The sequence below is a fragment of the Pinus tabuliformis genome, chromosome 8, assembly GCF_031772625.1.
Source record: "Pinus tabuliformis cultivar Carrire ecotype Pingquan chromosome 8, CPIR1, whole genome shotgun sequence".
Classification (NCBI taxonomy): domain Eukaryota; kingdom Viridiplantae; phylum Streptophyta; class Pinopsida; order Pinales; family Pinaceae; genus Pinus; species Pinus tabuliformis.
The window spans coordinates 1,159,876,944-1,159,890,305 of NC_142294.1; positions in this window are offsets into that span (position 1 = coordinate 1,159,876,944).

The window sequence follows — 13,362 nt, forward strand, 5'->3', positions numbered from 1 at the left end:
CGACTAGGACCTCGTTGACAGCGAGAAGTTCCCACACCTAGAGACCAGGAACTTAATAAATCATAACACCAAGAGGATGGTGATCAAGTTGGAGCCGCAAAAATGGATGCGTGGTGTGGAAAAGGTTGGGTTGTTGCACTTGCTATGGATACCACATTTCCACCGCACGCCCATCACCATTTTTGTCATCAGGCAGTTGCTTTTCCTGGTGCATGATGGGTATCTATGGCTGGAGGAGCCTATTCCCATCACAATAGACCTCATTCACCGTATTTCTCGACTCCCCTGTAAAGGAAAGGACCCCGTGACTATAGCCGGAAAAGGTAGCGATTTGGCTCTCGCGGAAGCCATGAAGGCGAAATATAAGCTGGAGAAGAAGAAGAGGGGCTATGTCATCTCCAGCATCAAGGACAAAGGGGTGCACGTAGCGACCCAACTCCTGGCTGACAAAATTATGAGAAAGTGACGCGCTAATGAGGTACCGGCGCCGATGGTCGCATTGGCTGAAAAATGCGTGGAGGGGGTCTAGTCCAACTGGGCCGAATTCCTCTGCAAGGAGTTTTTGATAAACCGTCGCAAAGCCCAGGAGCAAGGAAAGACCTTCCACTACATGTGGTTGATATTATCCATACTGATCGTAGTGGGAGAACTGCCGAAGGACAGTCAGTTCCCCAACATTGACAGAGAGTTACTAGAGGCTGCGAAGTACGCTTCGCTCTAAGCCGCCAAGGATGCGAAACGAATTTGCGACATCAAAATTTTCTCGGTGCTCATGGAGGCGAGCATCCGGATGTGGATCAACAGGAGGCCATGCTTGTCACCTACGGTGCACAATAGTCTGTAGTGTTTTGCAGACTTTAAAACTGATATGCACAACATCTACATTAGGGCGCAAAAGGATCCGGCGAAACAGTGGACGATACAACTTTTACTGTATTGGAAACATGGCCTCCCGAATGGTGGGGTCCAGACCTGGCATGTTAGGCTCCTATACTACTAGTGTAACCTTTTATTGTTATTAGTACAACCCACTTATTATATTGATGTACCCATGTAGTGCCCATATTGTTACTATTGTGCCACATAGAAGCCCACTATTGTTACTGTTGTGCCCTACAATATTATTGTTATGTAGGCTTTGATTGTATTGGGACCACCTAGACTCCTATATATAGAAAGGAGGTATTTTCATTTGTATCATCCAAGAATTGTTCATTTATGTAATGTAAAGAAGGTTGCCCCCTCGAAGAGGCTGAATTATAAGGCGTTGATCTATCTTTTCTATCTTTTCTTGAGCTGGTTTCATAACATTTGGTATCAGAGCTTTGGGATTCTAGGGTTTCGCTGCTCCAAACAGGTCATCGTGGCATTTTCACTATAACTTTTTTTCTGTGATGTTTCAGAAGTCACAAAAAAAACCCATTTGAGAAGAAATCGCGCTGAACCGTGGGTCCAAATTTCAGAGCGTTCCGCACGATATTTTCGGAGATATGATTTGAGGAAGTTGGTCTTTTTGCAGACTCCTAAATTACATTCAAAACAGGTGACCTGGGGAAAATCGTCATAACTTTTTCTCTGAGGATCGGATTGAAATTTCATAAGAAGGTACAGAAAGAGGATGGACTTTAGTTTGTTTTTATATATTTTTCAAATCCAAAGGTCGAAACAGTGACACGTGGCACTTCATACAAGTTATATCTACTGAACTAGTCTATAATCAGGTCATCTTGGGAGATTGTACATAACTCTTTCTTGGAGAATCCAATTTGGATCAGACTGGTGGCATTGGAAAGAGGACACAGAGGGCTACTATAGATCTCAATTTTAGAACTTAAAGATCTGAAAGTATAGAGTTACAGTCGTTTCAAGGTCTAGCTCCTAAAATCAAGAAAAAGCAAGATGAGGAAGTTTGATGGCAAGGATCCGGTAAATTGGATACTTCAGATGGAGAAATATTTTGATCTACATGGTGTACAACTGTTAGAAAAGGTATGTATTGCATCTTCATATTTAGAACCAGATCAATTTTTATGGTACAAAGAGCTTTGTTCTCGTAAACAACTTGTTACGTGGTCAATTTTCACGGAGGAAATGATAGCACATTATGAGGATACAAAGAGCAACACCTTCTTTAGAGCAACACCACAACAATTGGAAAGAGTAAAAGGGCTTTGTGACATAGTGGAAAGCAAAGTTATGGAAACCAGGAAGTGTACCCCTCACAACTATAAATATGGAAGTGTTGTTTCTCCTAGCCTTCCACAACCTACAAGGGTTACACCACAACAATTGGAAGAAAAAAGAGAAAAAGGGCTTTGTTACAATTGTGATAGCAAATGCACTAAAGGTCATAAGTGTGCTAAGAAGAAACTATTTTACATAGAATATGAAGAGGAGGAAGAAAATGATCAAGAAAGGTCAAAAGAAGAAGATATACGCCAGGACCTCACCACAGAGAAAGAAGAAATGAATCAGACCATATCTTGTAAAGCATTGGCAAGAATTACCACTCCTCAAACTCTCAAGATAGAAGGACATATCAAGAAGAAAAATGTGCAAGAAGTGAAATATCACATCGAGAAAGAAGAAGTGAATCCAACCATATCTTGTAATTCATTGTTCAAAATTATCACTCCTCAAACTATCAAGATAGAAGGACATATCAAGAAGAAAAATGTTCAAGAAGTGAAAGATCACATCGAGCATCAAGAAATGAATCCGACCATATCTTGTAAAGGATTGGAAGAAATTACCAGTCCTCAAACTCTAGAGATAGAAGGACATATCAAGAAGAAAAAGGTTCAAGCAGTGAAATATCACATCGAGCATCAACAACAAGTTCTCCAACTTTTAAAGGATAACGCCACTTCGGTGCAAAATCAAACGAAACAACAGGTAGATAAACATCGTAATGAAAAATGTTTTGATGTAGGTGATTGGGTATTTTTACTGCTACATCTCAAGCAAGCTATTTATGAGAAGGAAATGTTGGCAATACTACATGCACTTAAAAAATGGCGACCTTACCAAATGGAAAGACTCTTCAAGGATGAGGATGTGGAAGCATTGTTTTGTGCTATTTATATTATCCAACCAGATTGGATAAACAAAGCAAGGGATGAATGTAAGAAGGACGAAGAAGTATGGCCATTTATTCAAAAGTTGCAAAAGATCCCAATTCAAACAATATTGCGAGAAATTGAAGAAGAAGGAAAAATCATATTGGAACTTGGAGCAGTCATAGAAACAAGAACCCAACAGCTACGAAATCGATCAATTTCAGAGTATCTCATCAAGTGGAAGAACTTACCCGCTGAAGATTCCACATGGGAGGACAAGAATCTTATACAGAAGCATCAAGAACTACAAGCGTTGAGGGAAACGCTTTTTGAAGGAGAGGGGCATGTTAGGCCCCTATACTACTAGTGTAACCCCTTATTGTTATTAGTACAACCCACTTATTATATTGATGTACCCATGTAGTGCCCATATTGTTACCATTGTGCCACATAGAAGCCCACTATTGTTACTGTTGTGCCCTACAATATTATTGTTATGTAGGCTTTGATTGTATTGGGACCACTTAGACTCCTATATATAGAAAGGAGGTATTTTCATTTGTATCATCCAAGAATTGTTCATTTATGTAATGTAAAGGAGGTTGCCCCATCGAAGAGGTTGAATTATAAGGCGTTGATCTATCTTTTCTATCTTTTCTTGAGCTGGTTGCATAACATGGCAAAACTGGAGAAGGTGGCAGCCCAGAAGAAAAAAGATTATGCTAAGTAGCACGTCACTCAGTTGGCAGAGAAAAGGCGAAATGAAAAAGTCGTAGCTGAGGTAAGGGCAGTGTGCGAAGAGGCACAAAAGGCCATAGAGCAGAAGAAGGCCGCAGAAGTAGCAGCAACAGCACAGGCAAATGAGGGCCAAGCAATGTCCTCAAGGTAGGAGGCAGAAGAAATAGAAACAACAGAAGGGAGTGTGGACCTAGGGACCGCGTCCACACAGCTAAAGCGGTCACGCATCGCAGAGAGATCGGGCCCAAGAAATAAGGTCAAGGCCTCGAAGTTGGCCATTGACCCGATCACCTTAACTGAAGGTGATCTCCATGACATCGGCAAGACAGTTCGCGATGTCACAAGTGAAGCGCTTCAGGAGTTCATGCAGGAGCATCAGAATATGTTAGGGGCCCTCAGGGCGCAGCTGCAAGAGTTACAGGTGTGGGCCCCTCAAGAATTCACCTTGTCAACGCACGTTGTAGCAGGAAATTCAGCAGCAGAGCAGATGTTGCACGCAAGAATGGAAAACACAATAGTGTTGCCAGAGGGAGCTCTAGCATCGTCCAATGTGATGGATCGGATGTTGCTTAACATGATGAAATACATTTCCCTTAACCTGGCTGCCCTTCCCCGGGAAATGATATATCACTTACAGGATGGGATAACGATAGAGCTGCAGGCCAGGGAGAGCCACGCAATCTAGGTTCTTAGCGAGAAAAAAATTACATAGAACAGCTTAGCTTGCAGCGCGATGAGTTGGTGTCATAGAATCAACATTTGGTGCACACAGTAGATGACGCTTGCCGACGCGTCTTGAAGCTAGCCATCACAGCAGATCTACTGGTAGAAGTGCGGATCCACAGTTTGGCAAGTGGAGTCTGTGACACGAGAGAAGAGACGACAAGGGTGCAACTGGAGCTGAATCTCCAGATCGCCGAGATGTGGTTAAAGGCACAACCTTCCACTCCCCCGGAAATCAAAGAATAGCACGCCAACGCTATTGTAGCAGGGTTGGAAGAGATTGGAGGTGCAGTGCGCAACTATACCAACATGTTGAAATAGGTGCTTGAGGTCCTCACAACGTTGCAGGAGGACCCCAACATCCAGCAGCTGGAGACAGAGGCACGTGAACTCCAGCAACAGTATGACAACATTAGAGGAACTACACAGACAGTAGTCCTCACTCAGTGGCTTACGAGGATGCAGCAAGCTAAGGCATTGAAGGAGCAGGTGAACGTGGTGCGCCATAAGGAAGTAGTCCTCAAAGAGCGCATCCAACCATGGACTGACGAGGCCTTTACAATCATGGAAAATATTGAAGGGAAGCTCGCACACATTCAAGGGATGCATGCGCAGATGCAGGGTAGTATGCTGGAAACAGAGGCCTTAGAAGAATGGATGTAGTAGGTTCAACAAGCAGTGGCTCAGTGCGCTGCGGAAATTAGGACCATTCAGGACCAATTGGAGGGACTCTGCGCCAAGATTGCTGCGCCGACAGAGTGACTCGAGGGTGAGTTGCGATGTTTGTGTTGGGGGTCTGTTAGGCATGGAATCCCCCCACAAAATGTTTTGGGGCTCAAAGCCCAAGTTTGAGTGATATTATTGTAAAGCTCTGCGAATTGCGGGCGCGAAATGTATGTTAGAGTCATAGGGTTGTCTGCCCTAAGTATGAATGTAATGTCGGCCTACCCATGGTCCGCGGACCATGGGATTATATAAATAGAGCGAGGCTCTAAGTTGTAAAGAGATAATATCATGATAGAATAGAATGGATAGAATAAGCGAAGCATAGGGAAGTGTCTAAGTGTATCTTGGGTCGTAGTAGTAGGAAGAGGCTCTGCAACTAAGTGTGCAGAGGCCTAGTAGAGTCCACAGCTGAGTGCGCGGACCCCTGTAGCTGAGTGCGCAGGGCAGAGTCGAGTCTGTAACCAGAGAAAAGATTAATAAAGAAAGGTTTTGTTACCAATTCTGTGCATCTATACTGAGTTATTACATGTTTGATCTCATTTGCAATTATATTGTTTATTTATTGCACGCACTTGTATGACTTGTGAATATGGTTAAGTATAACTGAAAGCATATGAATACGCTAAGTTAATCAACTAACATCGGGCTACTAGTAAGGACTTGGGTAATAACATTGTTTGGCCCCCGAGTAGGGCTGTGCGAAGACAACATCATAGGTTGTGAGGTACTGATAAGTGCGCGTAGCGACATGCACGCAGGGTCAAACCGCAGACCACTTGAAACCATCAGACATCTCCAGGGTGTGGAAACCTAGTTCTAGCACCCTCCCATACTACTTCAGGTGAGACCTCAATCCGCGCTCCGTGGACTGTTGCTGAAAGGGCTAGTAGTACCGGGATTTGTTTGGCTAAATCACCTCCGAACTTAGGTCAGGCCCCAATAAGCCAACACCAAGTTACAAAAATAGGTCCATTTAAATAACATCGCTAGGATTTGACAAAGTCTCTAAGGTGTTTTTGTAAAGAATGGTTTTCAATTCTATCGGGACTGAGGAGAGTCACAACTATGTGCTTTGGTTTATTTCTGTTAGGGACTACGACTCTGGTTCATGGTCCCTAGACCATTTTAGCCCCTCGAAATGATGTTTTATTTTCTAATACTAACGATGCAAGAAGAGAAGGTATATCTAGCTAACACTATTTTTTTTTTGTGTATCTCAACACTTTGGAGATCATATAGTCCCTATGGATGCAGATGGAGGTACAAAGAAGGTCATGCAAACCACTAGAGTTAAGGGATATAATTCCCATAATTCCCATCTTGGCTTCCATGTTGATTGCATGCCTCTCTTTCGAGCAGGTTCATAGACACTTGCAACTTCATATGGGAGCACATAGAAATATTTTTCGGTCAATTCCAGATAAAGCAGGGAAAATCTCACAAGTTACAACTTGGGGTCAATTGGATTGGAAGTGACTTGTTCAAAATTTTCTGGGAAGGCCTCAAGACTGAAAAGTGAATGTTTTTAAATCTACATTTCCTAATTTGACTTTCTCTACTTTGACTAAAATATCTTGTCTATTTCTAGAATTTCAAATTTTCTGTCTATAATTCTAGGTTGCAAATTGGTCTGGATATAGTTCCCTCACTTCGAATGAGAGTTCAACAAACATTCCCGCAAAAAATGGTCGAGATATGCATATGGTATACAATAGTGCAATTTTAGTAGGAAGAAATCAATAAAGATACGAGGTTGCAAGAATTTCCAGGAGAATAAAATATTTCTTCTCGTTTTTCTAAGACCAAGGAATCTTCAACCATTTTGAATGAGAAGGCTACTAGTGACATAGTACAAGCATAAGAAAATGACAATCATTTATTCGGGAAGAAAAGGAAGCATGTGAATCGATGGAGTGCTTGTTCTTCAACCCATGCCAACAACATTAACCTTTTCTAGTGCTTTGTCTCTGCATAAAAATGCATCAGCCTTTTCTAGTGCTTTGTCTTTGCATGAAAATAGTCAAATGCATGAGGCAACAAAATTTAATGTGAATCAAGATAAAACATGTTCCAACGGGAATATCAAATTCTCAATCTAGTTGTGAAATTGGACTTGAATTCTAACGGTTATACCATTATATCCTCCAAGGAATGGGGGCTTGATATGAATGGTTTTGGGTGGAGCATATGTGTCTTTGGCACATATGAGCAAGCAGTAGTTGCATTCGTGAATGATGATTAGAGCCAATAGCGATTGTATTATGGCTTTATACATTGGTTAGAGATGAGAAATCATTTCTTCTTTTTCCCTTGAGTTTTAACCCCAATCAAGTCCTCTGCTAGAATATCAATACGTGACATTCTACATTATATGTGTGATGATGTAGATAATTCACTTATACAACTACATGCACTGGAAATTCTTTGGATTCAATTGTTCTTTGTGCCACTGAGTTGGGTCAGTGCCACTTTTGACATTACAAAGTTCATATAAATTATAATGCATGCTTGACATGTTTTTTTTGGTCCATTTTTCGAGAAACCATTCATGTTAGAATTTATCTATGCGTTGATTAATATTGTATTTTTAAAGAAGCTCTTGTATTTTCTTTTAATCTCGTGGCGGTGAAAATCAAGCTTCAAATTCTCTCCTTGTTGGTGAAAATGAAGATTCGAATTTGCGACAAACAAGTCTTTTGGTTTAGCATAGGCATACACACCAGTCTCTCTCCCCTAGTTTGATTCGATAATGTAAGGCATTATGAGTACTTAACATGGGTGGACTATTGATTTGGGTATTCCTATTTAATTAAATTATAGCTCATTATTATTCAATGGCCGCAGAGTCATTATAAAAAGGTTGACCAACAGATGATATGAATTTCTCAAATTTGATGAAGTGAAACACGAGGCTCTAAACCTCACTACATGTTTATTAAGCACCCAGTCTCTTTGTATTAGGCCCCTTGACCAACAGATGATATGAATTTCTCAAGTTTGATGAAGTGAAACATGAGGCTCTAAACCTCACTACATGTTTATTAAGCACCCAGTCTCTTTGTATTAGGCCCCCACATACCCCTTTAAGTCTGCACCTGCATTGCCAACGTATGGCATTTATTTGAACACTTTTGCCAATGCCATCAATCATTCTATAAGAGAAGTGTGCAGGGTTAGCAGGAATACTCATCATGGATGGATATGATTGACACATAAGGAAAGGAGATAGGTAGAAGAATATACACAATTGAAGAAAAAATAAAAATAATAATAAAAAAAAATAAAAAATAAAAATAAAAAAAAAATAAAAAAATAAAAAATAAAAAATAAATAAAATACATATATATATAAAATATAAAATAAATAAATAACATATATATATATATATATATATATATATATATATAATAAATTAATTAATTAATTAATTAAAAATAAATAAAAATAAAAAATCAGCTTATATGGCAGAATAAATTATTAAAAATTGCATTCTATAGGTCATGTCACATATAAGTGATGGTGGAATTTTCCCAAAATGGTTATGCCGATTGTCTTCACATATCTCTCTTTTTAGAGCTATTTTGTTTCCTTGTGAAGTATCATTCTAGCAAGATTGTTTGCATTGTGTCATGTAAAAGGCACCTGTGTATCTCCTTCAATCACAGTTTGAGATACATATGAATGAATTTGATTATAACTTTCCTAGACCAATTCGTGTCTCCCCTTGAAATCCTGAGGGCTTCATGTCACAACATTACATTGTTTTTTATCCTATAGAATTTCTTTGGTAAGATTCCCTAATTTCCATTGCTCATTTTACTATGATGGTTTTGAGCATTGAGCATTGTTTGTCTAGTCCGGTGACATAATTGCTTTATTTTTAGAAATTTGGATATCATTAAATATGGGCCACTTTAAAGCAATTTTTAAAACCATGGCTCATGAACTCGATGAGGTTGGAGTGCAAGAGTTCAATTCGAACTTTCCCGAATCTCAACAACAAAAATAATTCAAAATGGAAGGTTTTCTTTTCCTTTTAGGCACTTACATTTTATAGTGGTGAACTTTTCCCTTCACCTACAAGTTGGATTGACTTGGCAATAAACACGCCATGAGTTAGTCATAGCTAAGGATCTAACTTACAGTTACTAATGTGTTTGACTCACCACTGGAGAGTTTGACTCGACTACAAAGACTCAAACTTGGGTCCAAGGTAATTCAATTTGACAAAAAGGGCGAGTGGCATGTCGACTTGAGAGTAATCAATTTTATTAACTATGCTCCATAGAACCCATATTAGTGGTTTATGCCACTTTGGATTTGAATGTGTGACCCCTTAGGAATAATCGCATGTTCTTGACCATTAAGACTAATCATGTTGTACTCTAAGTTATTAGTTTTTGTTAATCTATATTGGATATGGTGTTTAAATGAATATTAGTAGAACTAGAACATGAACTAATTCTGTTTAACAATAAAAGCATTAATTAAATTGGAACTGGATTTAGAATAAAACACATTAAACCTAAAAAAACAAATCGGATTCCAAATCAAAATAGTTAACCCTTAAATTAGGACCTCCTTAGAACTGGAGTTGGACAAGATGATGCAAAATAACAAATAGGATTAGAACCAAAACCAAAAAAGGTTCAACCCCAAAGTCATGAACGGGAGAAAAAATGTTCAACCAAAACATATATAAAATGTTCAATTATATATATCCAAGCTATTAAACAACACTTGCATAAATAATAATAATAATAATAATAATAAAACAATGTAAGTTATTAAACATCAATTATCAAAAGTATTTTTGATGTACAAAGAAAGTAAGGGTAAATACATGGAATCTATTGACATTTAATTGAAATATATTTTGAACCAATATACATAACATTGATGATCTAAATTGTGTAAAGAGTGCAAAGATAATTATAATATAATCTACAATTAATGTATGTATATGGTCCAAAATCTTCATTCATATATATATATATATATATATATATATATATATATATATATATATATATATATATATATATATATATATATATATATATATATATATATATATATATATATATATATATATACATATATATATATGTATATATATATATATATACGTATATATATATATATATATGTATACGTATATATATATATACATATATATATGTATATGTATATATATATATACATATATATGTATACGTATATATATATATATACGTATACATATATATATATATATACATATATATATATATATACATATATATATATGTATACATATATATATATGTATATATATATATATATATATATATATATATATATATATATATATATATATATATATATATATATCCAACCTATTAGACACCAATGCTATAAACAATTTTAACCCATAAAGAATGTAAGGGTAAATACATGGTGCCCAACGGAATATAATGGCACTCAATGCTATACATTTTTGAATCAAAATACATAATATTGAGGTTCTGAATTGTCTCAATAGTCCAAAAATAATTATACTATAGTCTACAATCAAATCCTCATCCACTAGAGAAAACAACCACTTTGATAGGGTGTTCAAAATCATGAGCATTTGGGTCAACCTAAAGTTCAACCCCAAACAAAGAATACCAGTGTCATAGCGGTTTAATATAGATTTCATGTATAAGTCATAGACTAGAGACTAATCTCACATTGTTCAAGATGCACAGGATCATGTGCTGAAGAGATAGGATTAGATTCATCATGTTACAATGAACAATCCCACAGAATAAGAAGAATGATTAAGATAGATTATGAACAATGAGCACAAGAATAAAAAGTTACAACAATGCATCGAATACGCACACCAAAATATATCTACACTAGTACAACAGTGGGGGTCATACATATTATTCACAAGGTGGAAAATATATACATGTGCCACCAAAAGACATACATCGAGAATTTCTTCAATGGATTCATCCTTAATGCTTACATTGTCCATCTAACCATTAGCCACACCAGAATGTTATTGCTCAGTTCTGGTCTGTATGTGTCAGCGTTACAAAATCAACAACCTCTCAATGAGTTTCAATGTGCTCTATTGCACCAATTTCACCATCCTTAATTCCCCTTAATTTTTTCTCATTGACCTATAATATCAATCCTATTCCAAATCCACATGACTTAATATCCAAAATACTATCGATCGCAGTACCTTCAAGAATATTACCTCAGCCATCTAGATTTTTATGCTTTGAAAGTTGCTTCCTTGCAATGGAAATACAAATAGACTTTAATTTCCTTCTAGTCTATAGGATGTGATTGTGGTGGGTTGTCCTCACAACTTATGGGGTGAGGGAGGGGGAGCGATTTTGACGAGTAACATGATTTCATCCCAAAGTTAAGAGTTGCATGGACTAAGATAATTAGTGGGAAAAGTCAACCTTTTTGGTGAGTTTATTTTTAATGACTAGGTAAGGTTTTGTGTTGACCTACTCATTTTTTCAAACTTTCAGCGATTTGGGTCTTCTTAAAATGAACCAAAACCTCTAATGGAACAATTCCATGGTAAAAATTCCCATTAATCACATGGAGCGTAACATTTGGCATGATTCCTAATATATTCGAGCAATAATTTTAAGGGGAAAGAGATTAGGCTTGTTTGCTATCTAAGTTGCTCCAAATTTCTATCATCCACATAGTTACCCATGATAATAAACTAATACCTTTTTTGAAACCATGCATTGGAATTTATACCCACTTTCTCCAAAACCTTACATCCAAAATCCCACTTCATTTCTTCTTCTTGCCACCTCTTAAAACACTTAAAAGGTTCCATTTAATGAATATTCATGGATTTTATTGTAGCAATGGCCACGACCTTTAACTAATATGTGGAAGAACTAGAAACTTTTCATATGAAATTATTGCCCAAATCTCACAAGGTTTTTCTTCGAAGTTGTAATTCCACCTTGTTGATGGGAAATTTGACAACGAGACTTTGACATTTGGGTTTTTGGTCCATTTTAAGTCAAGGCGTGTTGACCAAGAACCCGTAATTCCTCATCCACCATGACATACAAGGATTCAAGGATAAGAGGCGATGTTGAGCTAGGAAGGGTGGCAAATTAGAAGAAGGGAGGCTTGGGGAGGAACGTAAAACTCAAAGGAGTAGTTTAGCAATTGTAGCCAAATTTCGCCAACCCACAAGAATTCATTAAATAAGAAGGATTTTGACCATGGAATTTTGAATAGCACGGTCTAATATTAGTTCTTCGATCGGATGGAAGGGATGCCAAAAATTAAAGAAATATGAAATTAATGGAAATTGTTGAACTCAAGCTATCAATGTTGGTTGAATCGCACCAAAATCCATTGGTCATAGTTCTCATAAATTAGAGTTCCTAATTGGAAAAAGGATATATGACCTTCGGAACTTTAAATGGTAGGAACTATGATCGAAAAGCGAAGGTCATAGTTACCCCGTTGGTCAAAGTTTCTTCCTCAAAGTTCCTATCGGTCAGAGTTCTTGACTAAGAAAGGATGGTATGACCTTAGGAGCGTTGACTGAGAGGACCTATTCCCTGCGATTACGATGGACAAATGAAAGTCATAGTTCCTTTGTTGGTCAAATTTCCTTCACCACTATTCTTGTTGGTCAAAGTTCCTCACCCGAAAAGTTCGAAATCACTGAAGGAACTATGACCTCAAGAAATTCGATTGATAGGAACTATTCCTAGAACAATGACTGATGGATGAAGGTCATATCCCCTTTCTTAGTCAAAGCTCCTGAGGTCATAGTTGTTTACTAATAAAGCTAATGTGACCTCAAGAACTTTGATTGATATGAACTACGACCAACATATGAAGGTCCTAGTTCCTTTGCAAGCAAAGTTCCTTCATCATAGTTCCTATTAGTTAGAGTCCCTAGCTAACAAAGGAACTATGACCTGGGGAATTTTCATTGATAGGAAATACTCCCTAGAACTATGATCTAAAAATGAAGGTCATAGTTCCTTTCTCAGTCGAATTTCAATCATCGTAGTTCTTGTGGTCATAGTTCATGTCTGTCGAATTTCTTGATTAATAAAGGAAATGTGACCTCAAGAGC